This window comes from Pipistrellus kuhlii, unplaced genomic scaffold (assembly GCF_014108245.1).
Source record: "Pipistrellus kuhlii isolate mPipKuh1 unplaced genomic scaffold, mPipKuh1.p scaffold_m20_p_31, whole genome shotgun sequence".
NCBI classification, from domain to species: domain Eukaryota; kingdom Metazoa; phylum Chordata; class Mammalia; order Chiroptera; family Vespertilionidae; genus Pipistrellus; species Pipistrellus kuhlii.
In genome coordinates this window covers 1697565-1715073 of record NW_023425531.1, presented here as the reverse complement: position 1 = coordinate 1715073, position 17509 = coordinate 1697565, and the positions used below count along the sequence as shown (strand labels likewise).

The 17509-nt window shown below is 51.2% G+C and overlaps 1 protein-coding gene and 1 non-coding gene across 2 annotated transcripts in view; both read right to left on the bottom strand.

Annotated features, from left to right (window-relative positions):
• Positions 1-4926, bottom strand: part of POLR3E (RNA polymerase III subunit E) — a 30841-nt gene extending 25915 nt beyond the window's left edge. Inside the window, exon 1 of the mRNA XM_036460198.2 lies at positions 4778-4926. The gene's annotated coding sequence lies outside the window, so the exon portion shown is untranslated. The remainder of the gene's footprint in view (positions 1-4777) is intronic.
• A 123-nt stretch (positions 4927-5049) lies between these two features.
• Positions 5050-5131, bottom strand: TRNAL-AAG. The gene has a single exon. It is a non-coding gene; the product is annotated as a tRNA-Leu (tRNA).
• Positions 5132-17509: the final 12378 nt, after the last annotated feature.

Below are 17509 nucleotides of genomic sequence, written 5' to 3'. Positions count from 1 at the left end.
CCATAAAAAAGAAGGAATTCTCATCATTTGCAGCAATCTGGATGGAATTGGAGAACATCATGCTGAGTGAAATAAGCCAGTCAATGAAAGAGAAACACATGGCCTCACTCATTTCTGAATAAAGGACATTATAAACTGATGAACCAAAAGATAGATATAGAGACAGTAAAGCAACAAGCAGACTGTCAAAGTACAGCGGGGAGGGTAGGGAGATCTGGGGGAGATAATAGATCAACCGAAGGACTTGTATACATGCATATAAGTACAACCAATGGACACAAAACTCTGGGGAGGGAGGGTATGAGGGGGGGGGCAATGTTAAAATATGTACACAAATAATAATTTAATTTAAAAAATGTTTTAAAAAAATAAGGAGCTTACCCAGATTTTGATGAATGGGATCTGGGCACACCCGAAACTCCTTTTGACCTTAAGCTCTCCTTTGGAAGCCAATAAAAATAAATAAATAAGTAAAAATAAAATAAAAGAAGGGAAAAGAAAAAGAGAAAATGAATTCCTTAGGAACCCAGCGTGGGATCAGGGCCCAGCCTGGGAGGCAGAGAGCAGAGCTGAGTTAGCACTGTCCAGCACCACCCGCGCTGGGTACACGTGCAGAAAGTGGCCCAGCACCAAGCGGGGGCCAGCGGGAGGGGCTCTGCCTATTACAGTGCAGCCAGGATCTCTGCAGAGCCAACTGCAGGAGCCAACAGGGAACTCTGTGGCAAAAACCCTTTAGATGAGAAAGACTCTATAAAACCCAGTAGTAGGTGGGGGAGATAAGAGATCAACCGAAGGACCTGTATGCATGCATATAAGCATAACCAATGGCCTCAAGACACTGGGGGGTAAGGGCATATATGGGAAGGGGGGGGGATGGGAAGATATGTACACATGTAATACCGTAATTTAAAAAATTGAAAAAATTAAATAAAATAAAAGATCCACTTTTTTGAAAAAATAAATAAATAAAAATAAATAAATAAAACATTCAGAGAATTCTGGTCCAATCAAAGCAACAGTAATGCTCCCCTGCTTCCGTGGCCACATTACAATTACAACTGATGACAGAACCCCCACGTTTAAAACCATCCGAAAGCTAGCTGAGCACAGCTCCCACGACTGAGGGGGAGGGGGAGGGGAGGGGAGGGGGAGGGGAGGGGGAGGGGGAGGGGGGGGGGGGGAGGGGGAGGGGAGGGTGAGGGTGAGTGTGAGGATAAAGGTGAGGGTGAGGGTGAGGGTGAGGGGAGGGTGAGGGGGAGGGTGAGGGGAGGGGGAGGGTGAAGGGAGGGTGAGAGTGAGGGGAGGGTGAGGGTGAGTGTGAGGATAAAGGTGAGGGTGAGGGTGAGGGTGAGGATGAGGATAAAGATGAGGGTGAGGGTGAGGGTGAGGATGAGGATAAAGGTGAGGGTGAGGGTGAGGGTGAGGGTGAGGATGAGGATAAAGGTGAGGGTGAGGGTGAGGGTGAGGGTGAGGGTGAGGATGAGGATAAAGGTGAGGGTGAGGGTGAGGGTGAGGGTGAGGATGAGGATAAAGGTGAGGGTGAGGGTGAGGGTGAGGGTGAGGATGAGGATGAGGATGAAGATGAGGGTGAGGGTGAGGATAAAGGTGAGGGTGAGGGTGAGGGTGAGGGGAGGGGGAGAGGAAGGAGGGGAAGAGGGAGGGTGAAGGGAGGGGGAGGGGGCGGGTGAAGGGAGGGGGAGGGGGAGAGTGAGGGGAAGGTGAGGGTGAGGGTGAGGGTGAGGGTGAGGGGAGGGGGAGAGGAAGGAGGGGAAGAGGGAGGGTGAAGGGAGGGGGAGGGGGCGGGTGAAGGGAGGGGGAGGGGGAGAGTGAGGGGAAGGTGAGGGTGAGGGTGAGGGTGAGGGTGAGGGTGAGGATAAAGGTGAGGGTGAGGGTGAGTGTGAGGATGAGGGTGAGGATAAAGGTGAGGGTGAGGGTGAGGGTGAGGGTGAGGGGAGGGGGAGAGGAAGGAGGGGAAGAGGGAGGGTGAAGGGAGGGGGAGGGGGAGGGTGAAGGGAGGGGGAGGGTGAGAGTGAGGGGAAGGTAAGGGTGAGGGTGAGGATAAAGGTGAGGGTGAGGGTAAGGGTGAGTGTGAGGATGAGGATGAGGATGAGGGTGAGGACTAGAACAGCAGAGCTGGTGGCGGCCAAAGGAATAAAGGCAATTGGTTGCAAGATAACAGACAGTTTAGAGGTAGGGACAGCAGATGGGGGTGGCCAAGCGACAACCGATCCAATCGATGGCACGGACCACCCTGGGGTAACAACTACCAGCAGCACAGACAAGAACCGTACCTCCCTCGCCAGTATGGAAATTATGGCTACAGCCAGCAGCCTCCCCATGGTTACTACTGAGGGAAACCTCAGCAGCTTTTACTGAAACTGTGTCCTTTGTTAGCAAGACAAACATTTGTGTGTATTTTCTGTTGGTCATCATTTTGCATCTGACTTTAGAAAATAATTTTTTTTTCAACTTGAGACATTTTTAAAAAATAAGATCTTTCTGGAGTGGTGGGATGGTTGCTGGGAATAAACACCTCCCTTAAAAAAAAAATGCTGGCTAATATCCCAAGTGGACTTTACATCCCTCTAATAGTCTTGACCTGCAGTGTGAAAAGTGCTGCTTCAGCCAGTTTTCCTGAGGTCCCTCCTCCCTCCCTCCATTCTCCTGGAAGCAGCCAGAGTTGTCCTCGTAAGAAAGCAAGCCACAGCATCCTACTCCGACAGCCCTGAGCTGCCACATCGAACAAATCCAAACTCCCTGCGTGACCTCACCCCGCCTTTCACCACCCACTCGCTGGACCTGCACCCCAGCTGCCTCGGGACCTTTGCACAGCACTGTTCCTGGGCCTCTTCGGCCTGGCTCCTCTCCGTTAGGTGTCACACCACCTCTTCCAGAACCAGGTTCTCTGACCACCCACCTCACAGCATCCCACCCCAAATCCCTTCCCAGTCACCCCATCTCCCTGTTCCACTTCCGCTGTGCTTCTTCTCACAACCCGGAACTACCGAGTCTACTTGCTTATGTGTCCGCTGTCTTTCGCACTGGACAATAAGCTCCACCAGGGTCTCTCAGTGAAGATAATCACATTTATTTAATCGTTGTGACATTTATTTAATCTCTCTCTATATATATATTTTTTCTTTGTATTGTAATTGCAATACAAAGAATAAATGAGTGAATGAGTACATGAAATCAGGTGTCATAAAACCTCAACCCGGTGAGCCCAACTCGGCCCCAGCACACTTGAGAACAGACAGGGGCTGTGACCGGGAGGGAGCAGGCTTCCAGCCACGGGCAAAGACCAGCTGTGCCACATCAGCAGTGGCCACGGCGCCTCCACAGGAGACTCCACAGGAGACTGCCCCCAACGGTGAGCGGCTGGGCAAATGAAAAGGGACAGGGACCCGGGTGGAGCTAAGAGGGGATCCAGAGCTGAGGAGGTACCCAAAGGCCAGCCATGGGTGTACCATGCTGCACCCAGGAATCTCACCTGTCAGCCAATCAGAAAAGCAGAAGCAATTTCAAAAGCTCTCCAGCTGCCGAAGGGAGAGGGAGAGGGGTCTGAGGGGAAAGACAATAGGGTGAAGGGGAAGGAGCCCAGGGCAAGGCCCAGGCCTGGCTTCTATCATAGTTGGCTCTACACCCTCAGAACAAGGCTCTCCCTTTTCGGAGTCCCTGGCTTCACGGTGAAAGGCAGTTGGGCTCCGGGCCGAGAACTAAGACCCTGGCCAGGTAGCTGATCCCGGCAGGTGAGAGCCTGGTCCTATGCACCAACATACACTGAGTGCACGAGTAAGTGGAACACAAATCCACACTTTTTTCTTTCTCTCCTTCTCTTCCTGCCCCTTCTCTAATACCAATAAAATAAAATTTTTTAAAGAATTAGCCCTATTCTCATTTCATTTCCTCAATAAGTACAGATTTATCACCTCCAAAAAATAAAGGAGTAAACTGAGGCTCAGGGAGTAGCTTGCCAAGGTCACGGCGCTGGGGAACGGCAGCCAGGGTCTGGCTGATGTCGAAGAGCCTTCCTCTCATTCTTACCCGCTGCTCCGCTCTCTCCCTGCGAGCAGGCGGCGTGGCACAATGGCCAAGGGCCTGGACTCCCGAGCCCAACTGCGCGGGTTCAAGGCCCGCGTCCGCGGCCCAGCACCGCGGGGAGCGGCCCGGGCGGGGGCTCCCCTTTTCATCCCGGAGGCCGCGCCGAGGGCTCCGCGCTGTGACGGGGACGTGTCCACCGGGCGCCGTTTTCTCCACCGTCCGAGGGTCTGACCCGGCAGCGCGTCCCGAGCCGGCCTCGCGGCCCCACCCGCCCTCACCACCCCCGGTTTTCTGGCTCCCAGCCCCACTGCACAGATGACCGGGAGCCCCGGGACGCCGGCCTCCTGCCCCACGCCGCTCCGGGGCACGCAGACCGGGGCCGCCATGCTGAGGCCCGGCCGGGCCGGGCTCCCCGGGAACGCCGGGCAGGCGCAGGGGGCGGCCCGCGGCAGCAGCCCGGCACCCCGCCATCGGCCCAATGGTCCCCGCCCTCCGGCGGCCAGACCCGCGCAGCCGCCGCCACGCCGGGGCTCGGCTGCCCGGACAGGCGCTCGGCCTGAGTCACCGCCGGCGCCGCGGCCTCCGGGCTCCCGGGCGGAGGGCGGAGAGCGCGGCCGGCGGGTCCCGAAGCGGGCTGCTCCTCCCGCCCCGCACCCGCGGCCTCGGGCTCCCCGCGGCCCAGGCCGCCCCGCCGCGGGCAGGCGGGCAGCTCGGGGGCGCCGGCCTCGGCACTCACCTCCACGAGGCCGCGGGCGGCGGCGGCGGCCCAGGCTCCCGGGGGCTTCAGAGCGGCGGCGCCGGCTCCCAGCTCAGGCGGCGGCCATGTTGTTGCTGGAGAAACTCCGGCGGACACGTGGGGGGAGCGAGGCCCGGCCTCGCACTTCCTCTTACCCACAATGCCGCTGGGGCCCGCCCCTCGCCGCCGCGTTCCCCGGGCCTCCACCTGCCGGCAGGGGGCGCACCGGCGCCCGCAAAACCGTGCTGCGAGGAGGGACAAAAGGACCTGTGTGGCAGCGGTGGGATTCGAACCCACGCCCCCGAAGAGACTGGAGCCTTAATCCAGCGCCTTAGACCGCTCGGCCACGCTACCCAGATGTTGGCTGGCCTCCCCAGAGGGCTCCTTAATGCATTTACAAGGAAGTACACCGCCCCTTCGCTGTGATGTGTGTTTTATCTGATCGTAAAAGAAATATTTAGAAAAACAATGTGACATTCCTCAAGCATTAAGAGCATAATTGCCATAGGATCCGGAAATTCCAGCTCTGGGAACGGGCCATGCATTCAGACGTTTGCTGGGACATGTAAGCCCAGACTGCAGAGCGAAAAGCGGTTCAGGATCCGCGTTCCGCGTGGGCCGCGCGGCCGGGCCCGGTTCTCCGGCCCGGACCCGGCGGGCTCCGCGGAGGAAGGCGGGCCCGGCGCAGCCCGCCCGCCCCGGGCTCGCAGGCCGGGCGGGTTAGCGCGCCAGTTACTGCAAATTGTTGGAACTTTGGGCCCCTCCGCAGAGGCGCCTTCATTACCAGCTTCTGTGTCCTTTTGCATCTTTTGCTGTGAATTTGGATACGGATGTATCTGAGGAAAATGGATGTTTTGTTTCCATTTTTTTGTTTTGTTTTGTTTTGTTTTGTTTTGAGTGTGGTTTTTGCATAAACATTTTCATACTGTTATCTGCAATTAACTAGTTTTTCACCCATTATTTTAACATACCTATCCATGTTGATGTATGTAGTTATTTAAAATACAGAAAAAAATACAAAGAAAAAATAATCATCCATATTCTCACCACCAATTATTTTCCTGTACTGTACTTTTTTTAAAAGTGACGTAGGGAATGGTATGAATATGTTGTCCTTTTAAAACTCCATTAAAAATTATCTTAGATCATTACAAATAAAAAGACCCCTTCCCCAGCACCCTCCCTGATTGTAACTACTATCATGAATTTGATGTGTATCCTTCCCAACCATTTCCTGTATTTATATATACCCATGAACAATGTATAGTAAGGTCTTTTAGATGTTTTTCCTTAACATAAATATTGCTATATTGCACCAATGTCATCCTGCATCTTGTTTTTCTACTCCACATTATGTTTTTGAGGTCTATTATGATACATATAGATCCAATTTATTCCATGCCATGAAAATGGACGTTTAAGTTGTTTATAATCAGCTGTTATATGCAAGAAAGACAAAATAATAAGGATGAGAAGGTGTTATATTCAAGTTTCTGGTTAATATCAAGTTGGCACACACCCAAACGTGGGCATTCCATTATTTCTCTCTTCAGTTCCTCTTTGAGCTATTTTATTTTCCATTAACCTTTACATAAGTTGATGTGCAAAGATTTCACTGTACGTGGAGAGTTTGTTGCTTTTATTTAAAGGAATTTTTTTAAGTACAGAAGCAGCATGTATGGGGGTACCTGCCAGGGATGTGGGAGGGAGAGGCGGGTGGTTAAAGCTAAATGAGGACTGACTGGTCCTTGAACAGCAGCACTGATCTAGTCATGGGGTTTAGTCCCCGAAGGACTGTGTTTATTTGGGAGCTGCATTCTGGGTTTTCTAAAAGGAAATATCAATTTTCAATAGTGAAAACAATTGCTGGAGTCTCTGCCCAATCCCATTTTCTAGGAATTCCTGACCAGCGGGGGTGGGTGCGTTCCTGACACCAGGGACAGAGAACTCAAGTCTAACCAATCAGACGCTCTGAGAATCTGACCGGAGACATCCTAAATTCCTGATGCGCTCATTTGACCATTTTGTTGGAATTAGTCTCTGAGACTGACTGGAACACCGGAGAAAGCGGGGTTTGGGGCGGCCACAGGCTGCGAGAGGGATTGGAGAAGGAGAGAGAGCTAGTGCGTGGAAAAGGAAGTTGATAAAATAAAAAGATCAAAGCCAGAGAAATCCAGTGGTTTTCTGGCTCCCAGCTCCAGGCCCTCCCCAGGGCTCAGAGGGAGTCACATGCTTGCAGACATCCCTTTATCATTATAATAAATTCCTCTTTGATGCTACAGCTGGTGGTACCTGGTAGCTGTCAACCTATCCCCTTGACACTAGAGATATTTCTGCCAGAATATTCTAGAGCAATTCAGGTCTGTCCCTACTAATGCATTCCGAATGGGATACTTAACAAGGAGTTTCTTACCGTCTTACAAGCTCCGTCATTACCAGACAGCTGTGTAATGGGGCTCAGCTTTAATTGGAAGACAAACAATCCAAATGAAAAATGAGCAAAGGACCTAAACAGACACTTCTCCAAAGTGGACATACAGGTGGCCAGGAGACATAAAAAAAAAAAAAAATGCTCAGAATCACTGAGCTTTGTTCCCCTTTCACACAGTCTGGTGACACTCCGATGGGAAGCCAATGAGCAGGAGGAGCAGAAGCAGCATCAGAACTCCTGCCCCACAGGCTCCCAGCAGCTTTTGGGGGGTGGGGCGCAACACCCTGCTGTCCCTCGGTGTGTCCACGTCTCTGCCCTTGGAGAGGAGGGGGGTGTGGAGGGAGCAAGCACCACAGATCCAACCCCGGCCACTTGTCCCGACCCCAGCCTCGGATGCCAAGAGAAGAGTCCCCATGCATAAGCCCTCAGCTGTGGGCAGTGAGGGGCCGGGGCTCAGTCCTGGATCCCCTCCATTCTTCACTCTCTTGTCCCCATAAAAGGGGTCTGAGGCCAAATCTCACTACATGAGTCTCCTTCTGGAAAGAAATGGACATGCCTGATAAAATGCTTAAGCATTTTTCTTGTGAGATTTAATAGCATTGAGATTTGTACCGGGAAACTAGTTCTCTGGCCACCGAGATGGCTGTTATTTGTCACATGAGAGTATAACGAACTGAAACTGGCCGTTCTTTTCTTGTCCGTTTTATTAATCACTCTCTTGTCCTATATAACGCTTCACCGTTGCTTCCACAGGAGCGGCCCCCCTGTGGGGGCGGGCGGGGGCTCTCTGCCCATGTTGGAAACCTCATCACGCTGCACACGCAGACCATGCAGTTACTTGGCCTGAGACTCACAGAAAATGGTTTTTAAAAACAATGTCCCCGCCGAGTGTGGATCCAGGTTGGTTGTGAACAGGCTCCTTCGGGCCTTTTCCTCTTCCTCACACAGGGAGCCCTCACTCTGCTCTGCTGTCTCTGCCTCTCCGGAAGCCTGTCCATTGCTGCTTCCAGTTCTGCCTTTCACCCAGGGAGCGCTCCTCTCTGCAGAACCCGGGAAGCTGTGGTGCCAGCACCATGGGGCGGCACAAAGCCCACACGTGGCCCACCGGAGGCTTCGGCCGGCCGGGCCTGGACACCAGTGCCTGAGCTGGAGGCAGGGCCCTGAGGACCCTCGCTGCTGTGCCTCCTGCCGCCTGGAGCTCCACACTCGCTCTGGCACCTCCATTTCCGATTCTTTCCGTTTCACCGTCCGTTCTGTAAACTCCTTCCTCCCCCAAATCGCTTCTTTGCTAAGTGAGCCAGCCTTGATTCCTGTACCCACAACCCAGGACCCTCTGGGCCTCCGGGCCTCCCCCAAAGGAACGCTGTGCTGACAGAGACACCGTGGCTGCCTGCAGAGCACACCCCGCCGCGGGTGACCAGCACCCCTTTGGCCTGGAGACAATGCTTAATAAGGGCAGAAACGAGCACTCTCTCTGGTCATCTGGGTCATCTAACAACTTGTCCACTCAAAGTTCCATCTCAGTGACAGACCTAGTGAGACCTGCTGATTCAGGCACAGCTCCATGGCTGGCAGCACACTGCGAACAGCTCCTTAAGTTCCAGCTTTGCAGACACACTGCCGGAGTCCCCGCAAGGTGCTGCTCGGCCACGGGACTAGCACACCAGTGGCATGATGTTGGAACGCTGATGAGATGTGACCTTTGAACCTCCACCTTCCTCTTTGATGAATGAAAGCGTTCTTGGCAAATGCTCCTCCTATGAGACCCCCGTTAGCCTCGTTTGCAAAATAGTCACAATAATGAGGCTTGCTGTAGAGTTAGAGATGACTATTTATGTCCAGCTCAATGTCTGACACACTGTCCGTCATTGTTTCTAAGGCACACATTTTCACATTTCAATATCTCTAAAATTGTTTTGCATTTTAGGATTAATGGCATATAATTTATTTTCATTTTTTATACATAAATTAATGGTGTTTTATTTATCCATGTTTTTAGATCAACTGTGTGTTTTTTATTTATTTACTTATTTTAAATATATTTTTATTGATTTCAGAGAGGGAGGGAGAGGGAGAAAGATAGAAACATTAATGATGAGAGAGGGTCATTGATCATCTGCCTCCTGCACACCCCTTACTGGGGATTGAGCCTAAAACCCAGGCATGTGCCCTTGACTGGAATCTAACCCAGGACCTTTCAGCCCACAGGCTGACATTCTGTTCACTGAGCCAAACCAGCTTGGGTCCCAGCACTAGTTATTAAAGAGACTGTCTTGACTCAGTGTATATTTTTGCCTCTTTTTCCAAATATTAATTAGCATAATGGCCTGAGCCGATTTCTGGGTCTCTTTTCTGTGTTTCCCCGAAAATAAGACCTAGCGCCTGGAAAGATAAGACATCCCCTGAAAATAAGACGTAGCGCAACTTTGGGAGAAAAAATTAATATAAGACACTGTCCTCTTTTCGGGGAATCAGGGTAATAGATGTCTGTTTCTGTGCCAGTACCAGGCTGTTTTGATTACAATGGCTTTGTAGTATAACTTGATATCTGTTTTGTGATCCCTGCAACTTTGTTTTTCTTTCTCGAGATTGCTGCAGCTATTCAGGGTCTTTTTTGCTTCCATATAAATTTTTGGAGTGTTTGTTCTAGATCTGTGAAATATGCCACTGGTATTTTAATAGGGGTTGCATTGAATCTATAGGTTGCCTTGGGTAGTATGGACATTTTAATGGTACAGGAATCAAGGCTGGCTCACTTAGCAAAGAAGCGATTTGGGGGAGGAAGGAGTTTACAGAATGGACGGTGAAACGGAAAGGATCGGACACGGAGGTGCCGGAGCGAGTGTGGAGCGCCAGGCGGCAGGAGGCACAGCAGCGGGCATGTCCTCAGGGCCCTGCCTTGAGCTAAGTTGATTCTACCATTCCATGAACATAAAATATTCTTCCACTTTTTTATATATTCTTCAATCTCTTTTTTTCAATGTCCTGTAGTTTTCTGAGTACAGGTCATTTGCCTCCTTGGTTAAGTTTATTCCTAAATATTGTATCTTAACTTTTTTTTTTTTTTTGCAATGGTAAGAGGGGTTATTTGTTTAGTTTCTCTTTCTGAGAATTCATTATTGGTGTACAAAAAGCCATCGATTTTTGGGTGTTGATTTTGTATTCTGCTGCATTGCCAAATTAAATCTAGTAGTTTTTGTTTGTTTTTTTGTGGATTCTTTAGGATTTTCTATGTACAATATCACATCATTTGTGAACAATGGGTCTTACTTCTTGTCTGATTACTATGGCCAGACTTTCAGTGCTATCCTCTGTACTAATAAAAGGGTAATATGCTAATTAGACCGGATGTCCATCCAGACAAAGCAACAGGGACTGAGAGGGCCGAGGGCCGTGCGGGAGGGAGAGAAGGCACCACCCCACCGCCCCTCCCGCAGAGGCAGGGGAAGGGAGGGGCGTCGGCCGCTGGTCCTGCCGCAGGGCAGCGGGAGAGGGGTGACCAGGCTGGCAGGGGAGGGAAGTTGGGGGCAAACAGGCTGGCAGGGGAGCAGTTAGACATCAATTAGGCTGGGACCACTGGAATCAGGTCTAAACAGGAAGTCAGACATCTCTCGAGGGGTCCCAGGTTGGAGAGGGTGCAGGCTGGGCTGAGGGACACCCCTCCCTTGTCCACCATGCACGAATTCCGTGCACCAGGCCTCTAGTTGACTATAAAACCCCACCCTGTCAGTAAGACTTGGGAAGAAAAGGAAATGAGTCTCTCTAATGTCCGGAACCCAGGTGACCAGGATTAGCAGCAGGAGGACTTCTCCTGTCATCCCCCCTTCCGGTGGGTTCCCTTGAAATAGGTCAGAGGGACAACAGCCCCACCCCTGTATAAATGAGGACCCAGCCTTCCTAGAATAAGGTGACCAGATTTTAACATTGGTAAAGCGGAACACCATTGACCAGGGCGGCGGGGGGAGCTTTTTGATTAAAAATTTGGTCTATATGGAGCAACAAAAATTTTCATAGAACGCAAAAATAGTATTGTAACATATTTATTTAAATTTCAACATAAGTACAATTTACAAATATAATAAATAAAAAATTATGTATAGTATTTTATTCTTTGGCATATTTCTCATTTGAGTGAATTCTAACAACTGATCAACAATTCGAACTTTGATAAGCAGTTCTTGATAATCAGTTCTCAACAATTATTTGTTATTATTAAAGTTTAACATTATAAAATTAACAAAAATAATATAAAATTCATATCCTGGCTAAATAGCCACATGGCCGCCGAAAACAGTATATTCCCTTCTGGTTCTCCCGCTGTTCCCTAGCTTGTTGTGCATTCTTTCCAAAAATCAGGACTTTTTTAAAACGCCGAGGGAGGCGGGACAAATTGTTAAAAATCGGGACTGTCCCGCCAAAAGCGGGACGTCTGGTCTTATCCGAGAACATTATAAAAGGTGCACGTTGGAAGGGCTGGAGAAAAGGGTGCCTGCACAAAAGAGGCCCGGATATGATACAGGCCGTTCAAGAGAAACCAGATGAAGACCCTTCTGAGTTTTCAGAGAGTCAGGCACTAGGAAATGTCCACACGGTCAATGTGACTTTTACTGAGCACAGTGCCCCCGACATGAGGAGGAAGCTCAGCCCGGACGGAGCATTGGGAATGGACCTCGGGGCGGATGGAATGGCCTTACGGTTCACAGTGGCCAGGACACAGGAAGTGGAGGCAGGCCACCATTTTCTTAGAAACAGGAAAACAGAAGAAGCCAGAACGGAAGGAAAAGGGAAGGACCTGTTAGGTGCCAATCAATGCGCCTGTTGCAAAGCGAGAGGCCGTTTGGGCAAAGGACTGCCCGTGACTCAGAAATAAAAAAGAGCCCAGCTGGTGTGGACCTATGAATCAGGAGGTCAAAGTTCAACTCCCGGTCAGGGCACACGCCCGGGTTATGGGCTGGATCACCAGTGGGGAGCGTGCAAGAGGCAGCCCATCAATGATTCTCTCTCATCATTGGTATTTCTGTCTCCCTTTCCCTTCCTCTCTGAAATCAATAATAAAAATATTTTTTCAAAAAACAGTAAAAAGAAAAAGGACGGAAGCCGTTGCAGAGAAATGTTAGAAAGTGGTGATGAATCTGACGATGAATGAGGAGGCCTGGGGGTTCCTCAAGACACCTCCTGACCTGTTACTGTCTCTCTTCAGGAGCCCCAAGCACAATGGACGTGGGGAACAAGCTAATTGACTTCCTCTTACTTAGGGGAGCTACGTACTCAGTGCTCAATACAACACGGACCAAACACATTCAGCTGTGCTGGCAGCCACTGGGGTGGCCAGGCAATTATAGAAACAGGCGTCCTTCAGCCTCTAGAACGCCAGCGTGGGGATCAGAAGCGAATGCGTAGTTCTCTGCATGCCAGGCTGCTGCTCCCAGCGCGGGCCTGGATCAGTTCAGGTCGCTGCACAGACAGCCTTCTCTCCTGAGCGGCAGCACTTGTGTCTGGGAGTCCTGCTGGGACTGCTCTCCGGCTCCAGCTGCTCCTGACTTTCCCGGAAGGACCCAGAGCTGCATTCCTCCCCCCGAGGGCGCCTCGCAGGTGGAGGGAGCTGTCTGGGACGATGGCACCCCAGCCAGGGCAGTTAACAGCTGAGCCATAAAAATGAACTGAAGCCCTAACCGGTGTGGCTCAGTGAATAGAGTGTTGGTCTGCAGGTTCGATTCCAGTCAGGGGCATGTACCTTGGTTGTGAGCACATCCACCAGTAGGGGGAGTGCAGGTGGCAGCTGATCAATGTTTCTAGCTCTCTATCCCTCTCCCTTCCTCTCTATAAAAATCAACAAAATATATTCTTAAAATTAACTGAAAAGAAGGGGTGCTGGACCCACAGAAGAAACAATACCACCTTGAAAAGGAAGCTTTTAAGGGGCATTCTTAAAATGAAATTGTAGAAATTCTTAAAATCAGGATTAACTCGGTCAGGCCAGTCTCCCTATAACACCCCCATTTGCCAGTAAAAACGCCTCACTCTGATGAATATCGGTGAGCACAGAACCTGAGGGCCACGAGCAACACATCCTCCTGCCCAACCCTCATCCTTCCGACTACGCGGCCCCAGACAAAAAGCGGTTTTAAGTCCTGGATGGGAAGAATGCTTTTTTCTGCATCTCAGCAGAAGCCCAGGCCTCAGCACGAAAGGCGAACCTCAGCCCTCACCAAAGCCTTAGGACTCTCCCAGGGGAAGCATCATGCAGTCCTGGCCGCGGGCAACGTGGGGAGAAAGGAGGCGCTTGCTCTCGGGGAATAAGGACCTCACACACGCAGAGACGTCAGAGCAGCCGGGACAGTGAGACCAGAGCAGATGGCCAGATGCGCCGCCGGACGGAGGCGGCCCACTCCCGCCAGGGAACCACGTGCCACGGAAGCGGCAGGGCGAGCCGCCCAGGGCCCCACGTCCTGGGGTTTAAACTCCCCACTAGGGCTTGTCGGAATTCAAACCCGTCACCCAGGCGAGGCGAGGAACTGGCTGCGAATGGGGTTCTCTCACACTGACCCTGGAAGGTCAGCGTTCACGGCACGATCTTTCCCCCGGAAGCTCCGGTCTGTGCCATCCTCAAACGCCCACACTGCGGGAGGAGCTTGAACAGACCCCATCAGACCGCACCTGAGGGCCTTTATTACAGAGGATCACTCGAAAGATCATCCCAGCTTGGCAGACAGGCTCGAGCAACAAGCCTAAAACAGAAAATGCCCCAACAGGAAAGGGAGGACAGTGTAAAGGGATATGCCTGCTTGAGGGCTTGCAAGTTGGCTTTATACCAATGCCTAAACACATAGGAAACTAAACTTTCATTAGATTTAGTGGACACCTTTTCTGGGTGGGTGGAGGTATGTATACCTCACTAGAACTGAGAAGGCAACTGAGGCTGCAAAACTGCTCAAAGGAACAACCCCTTAGCCTACGGCTTGCAGGGGTCCTCAAACTTTTTAAAGTGGGGGCCAGATCACGGTCCCTCAGAGAGCTGGAGGGCCGGACTATATGAACTACTAATTCCTACTGTAACACCTCAGCTGCGCTCACTGCCCAAAAAACCTGGCGGGCCAGATCAGACTCCTCTGCGGGCCGCATGTGGCCCGCGGGCCGTAGTTTGAAGACGCCTGCTGATTCAAAGCGACAAGAGACCATCGTTCACTTCAGAAACCTCCCGGAAGATGGAAGAGGCACTACAGACCCAACGAAGACTCCGTTCACCTGGGAAACCCAGCCTACAAGGCAGACTGAGACAGGAAACCATACGGTACAGGCTCTGGTGGAAATACGCCAGGAAGCGCATTTGAGACGGGTCCCGGCACTCCAGATTAGAACAGCACCCAGGATGGCCTTAACGTAAGCCCTTTCCAAACAGGCTGTGGGGGACCCTTCCAAAATCCTTGGGGCATCCCTTTAGACTAGAACGTGAACAAAAACGTCGAACAGTATATACCACGTTTAGGGAGCACTGACAACCTGGCACACGTGCGCTCCTCCTCTTCCGCTGAGCCCTCCCGTTCCCGCCGGGACAGGACGGTCTTGCTGAGGACCCGGGGCTGGGTCCGAGCAGCGGCTCACCAGCAGCGACCGGCCCTCTGCAGCCCATGACAGCACGCTGTCCCTGAGCCCCGGGGCCGAGCCTGGGACCCACTCAGCCAGGGCGGGCGCGTCCTGAGGAGGACTCTGATTCTGCAGCTGCTGCTGAGGCTGTGAGGAGATCTGAATCCCTCTTCTGGAAGGGAGCCGTGCCTTCCAACACTCAGTGATGACGCTTCTTCTCATTTTACTGTGTTTTGACAATTGTTATACTTTATGCTCACGCTTGGACCGATGACACCTTTGTCCACACTGCCCAGACGGTGGCCTCCTGGGCAAATGTCATCCACAGCCCCACTCAGCATTAGATTATGGGGATCCCTCATGTAAGGTTTGAGACACAGGAAACTGACCACCAAGGAGTGTTAAAGTAAAGTTTATTCCCCAGTAATGAGCGGGACTCATTACGGAGGTAGAGAAATCAGAATTGAAGGAGTTGGGAGGGGGGATGGTCCCAGCCGGGCTGCCACCTGGACATGGAGGATCAGCAGCACGTGGCTGGTCTGGGGGTCCTTTTCAGGGGAGGAACAGGAGAGGGTTGGACCCAGGGCAGAACAGGAAGGGGTGGGCTCCAGGACACTTTGGCAGGCGCTGATTGATGGCTCAATGTCTTAGAGATGTCTCTGTGACAGATGCCAGTAATGTCATAACTCCACCCACCAGTTGGGAGGAAGGAGAACCTTATACCTCACTCTCCAGTTCTGACTTCACCACAACCCCTGCACTACCAGCCATGCACCTCGCTGAGCACCTGTCTGTCCGCACAGCAGCCCTCCCTTCGGAGCCGTCTGTGACTCCGCCTCTGGGGACAGGAAGCGATCCGTTCCAGCTCCGCTCGCTGAGCAGTGCGACCTCTACAGCCACACACCGCCTTCCAGACAAAGCACCTGCTGAAGAATGCCCCCCCTGACCCCCCTCTCCTTTGGCAGACAGCAAGAACCTCTGGGCCTGGGGGTGGTCAGACGACACCCCTTGACAGCAGGAGAACCACCGGAGATGAGACCTCCCCCCGCTTGCCCTTGTGAGATGTCCAGGGCCCAGGGTCGGGAAGGGTCCAGAGTTGTGAACTGTTAATATATAGACAGTCAGGGAGGGCCGGGGAGTCTCCCCATTGGCTAAGATGGTGCAGGGGGAGGGCCTCGCACTGCGCATGCCGAAAGCTGGAAAGATGAATGGACAGAAGAAAGCTTCCCCTGTCCATTACTCCAAGAATCATGGGCCTGGCAGGAGGGAGTGGTCTTTGAGGCGGGAGTCCGCCATTCTCCCGGGTCAGGGCACCTGAGTAAACGTCTTTCCTCTTGCACCGGCCCCGTCTCCTGACTTTAGCTTTCATTTTGGTGAGCAGCTGAACCCGATTCCAGTTCCAGCTTCAGCTTCTCGGAAAACATTTCTCCCTGTGTCTCCTGGAGGGGCGGGACTCCCTTCTACAGACTCACCTTCCCCTCGTCTGGGGAACTGACTCGGCCTCTTTTCTTTTCTTTTCTTTTCTTTTCTTTTCTTTTCTTTTCTTTTCTTTTCTGGATAAGTATTTCTTGTTATTCCCCTCACATCCCCCCTTGCCTCTTTTTTATCCTCACCCGAGGACATATTTTTATTGAGTTTTTTTAGAGGGAAAAGAAGCGAGAGGGAGAAGCATAGATGTGAGAGAGAAACATTGATGGATTGCCTCCTGTACACACCCCAAATGATAACTGAACCCGCAGCCTAGGTATGTGCCCTGACGGAATCAAACCCACAACATCTCCTTCCTTTGGTGTACAGAATGATCTTCCCACCGAGCCGCCCGGCCAGGGCCATGCTTTTGACCGAGCAAATCCTCCTGCACCTTCCAGAGAAAGCGTGCATGCGAGATTACATTACGTTTCTGGAGAATTTACGTGTCTGAAATGTCTTTATTCTACTCTTACGCTTGATTAACAGTTTGAACTTCAGATTGTAGACTGAAGAGCATTCCCCCCTGAACTTAGAAGGCATCGACTTCCAACTTCCAGTGTTCCCATTGAAACGTCTGAAGTCATTCTGATCCTCCGTCCTTCGTACAAAGCTGCTTCTTACCCCCAGAAGCTCCCGGAATATTTTCCTTGTTCTGAACGTTCTGAGTTTTGTGAAGATGAATCTTGGAATAGATCTACTATCCATTAGCTATGTACTTGATGGGCCCTGTGATTCTGGGAACACACATCCCTTTGTTCCAATAAATGTTTTTGCATTTTTAAAAAAGATTATCTTCCCCATCTAGTTCTCTGATCTTTCTCAAACTTAAAAGTTAGGTTCCTAGACTTTCTTAAAAAGTTACTTTCTTCCGCCTCATCAGTGTGGCTCAGTTGGTTGGAGTGTTGGCCCGTGCACCAGATTGACAGAAAGTAAGGTCAGGAGGCAGCTGATTGCTGTTTCTCTCTCACATCCATGTTGCTCACTCTCCCCCCTTCCTCTCTCTCTGGAAATCAATGGAAATGTGTCCTTGGATGAGGAATAGAAAGAAAAAATAAGTTACTTTCTTTTGTTTTAACGGAGACTATTATACTTCTTTTTCCCCCAATAGATACTATTTAACAATTAGAGCTCTGGTTGTTTGAAACTGATTTAGGTTATAATGAGAAAAACTAAAATCGTGCATGAAATCAGAAAGAAACGTAAGTACTGCATGTAGAAAAAAAAAGGGCTCATAAAAGGAACAAACA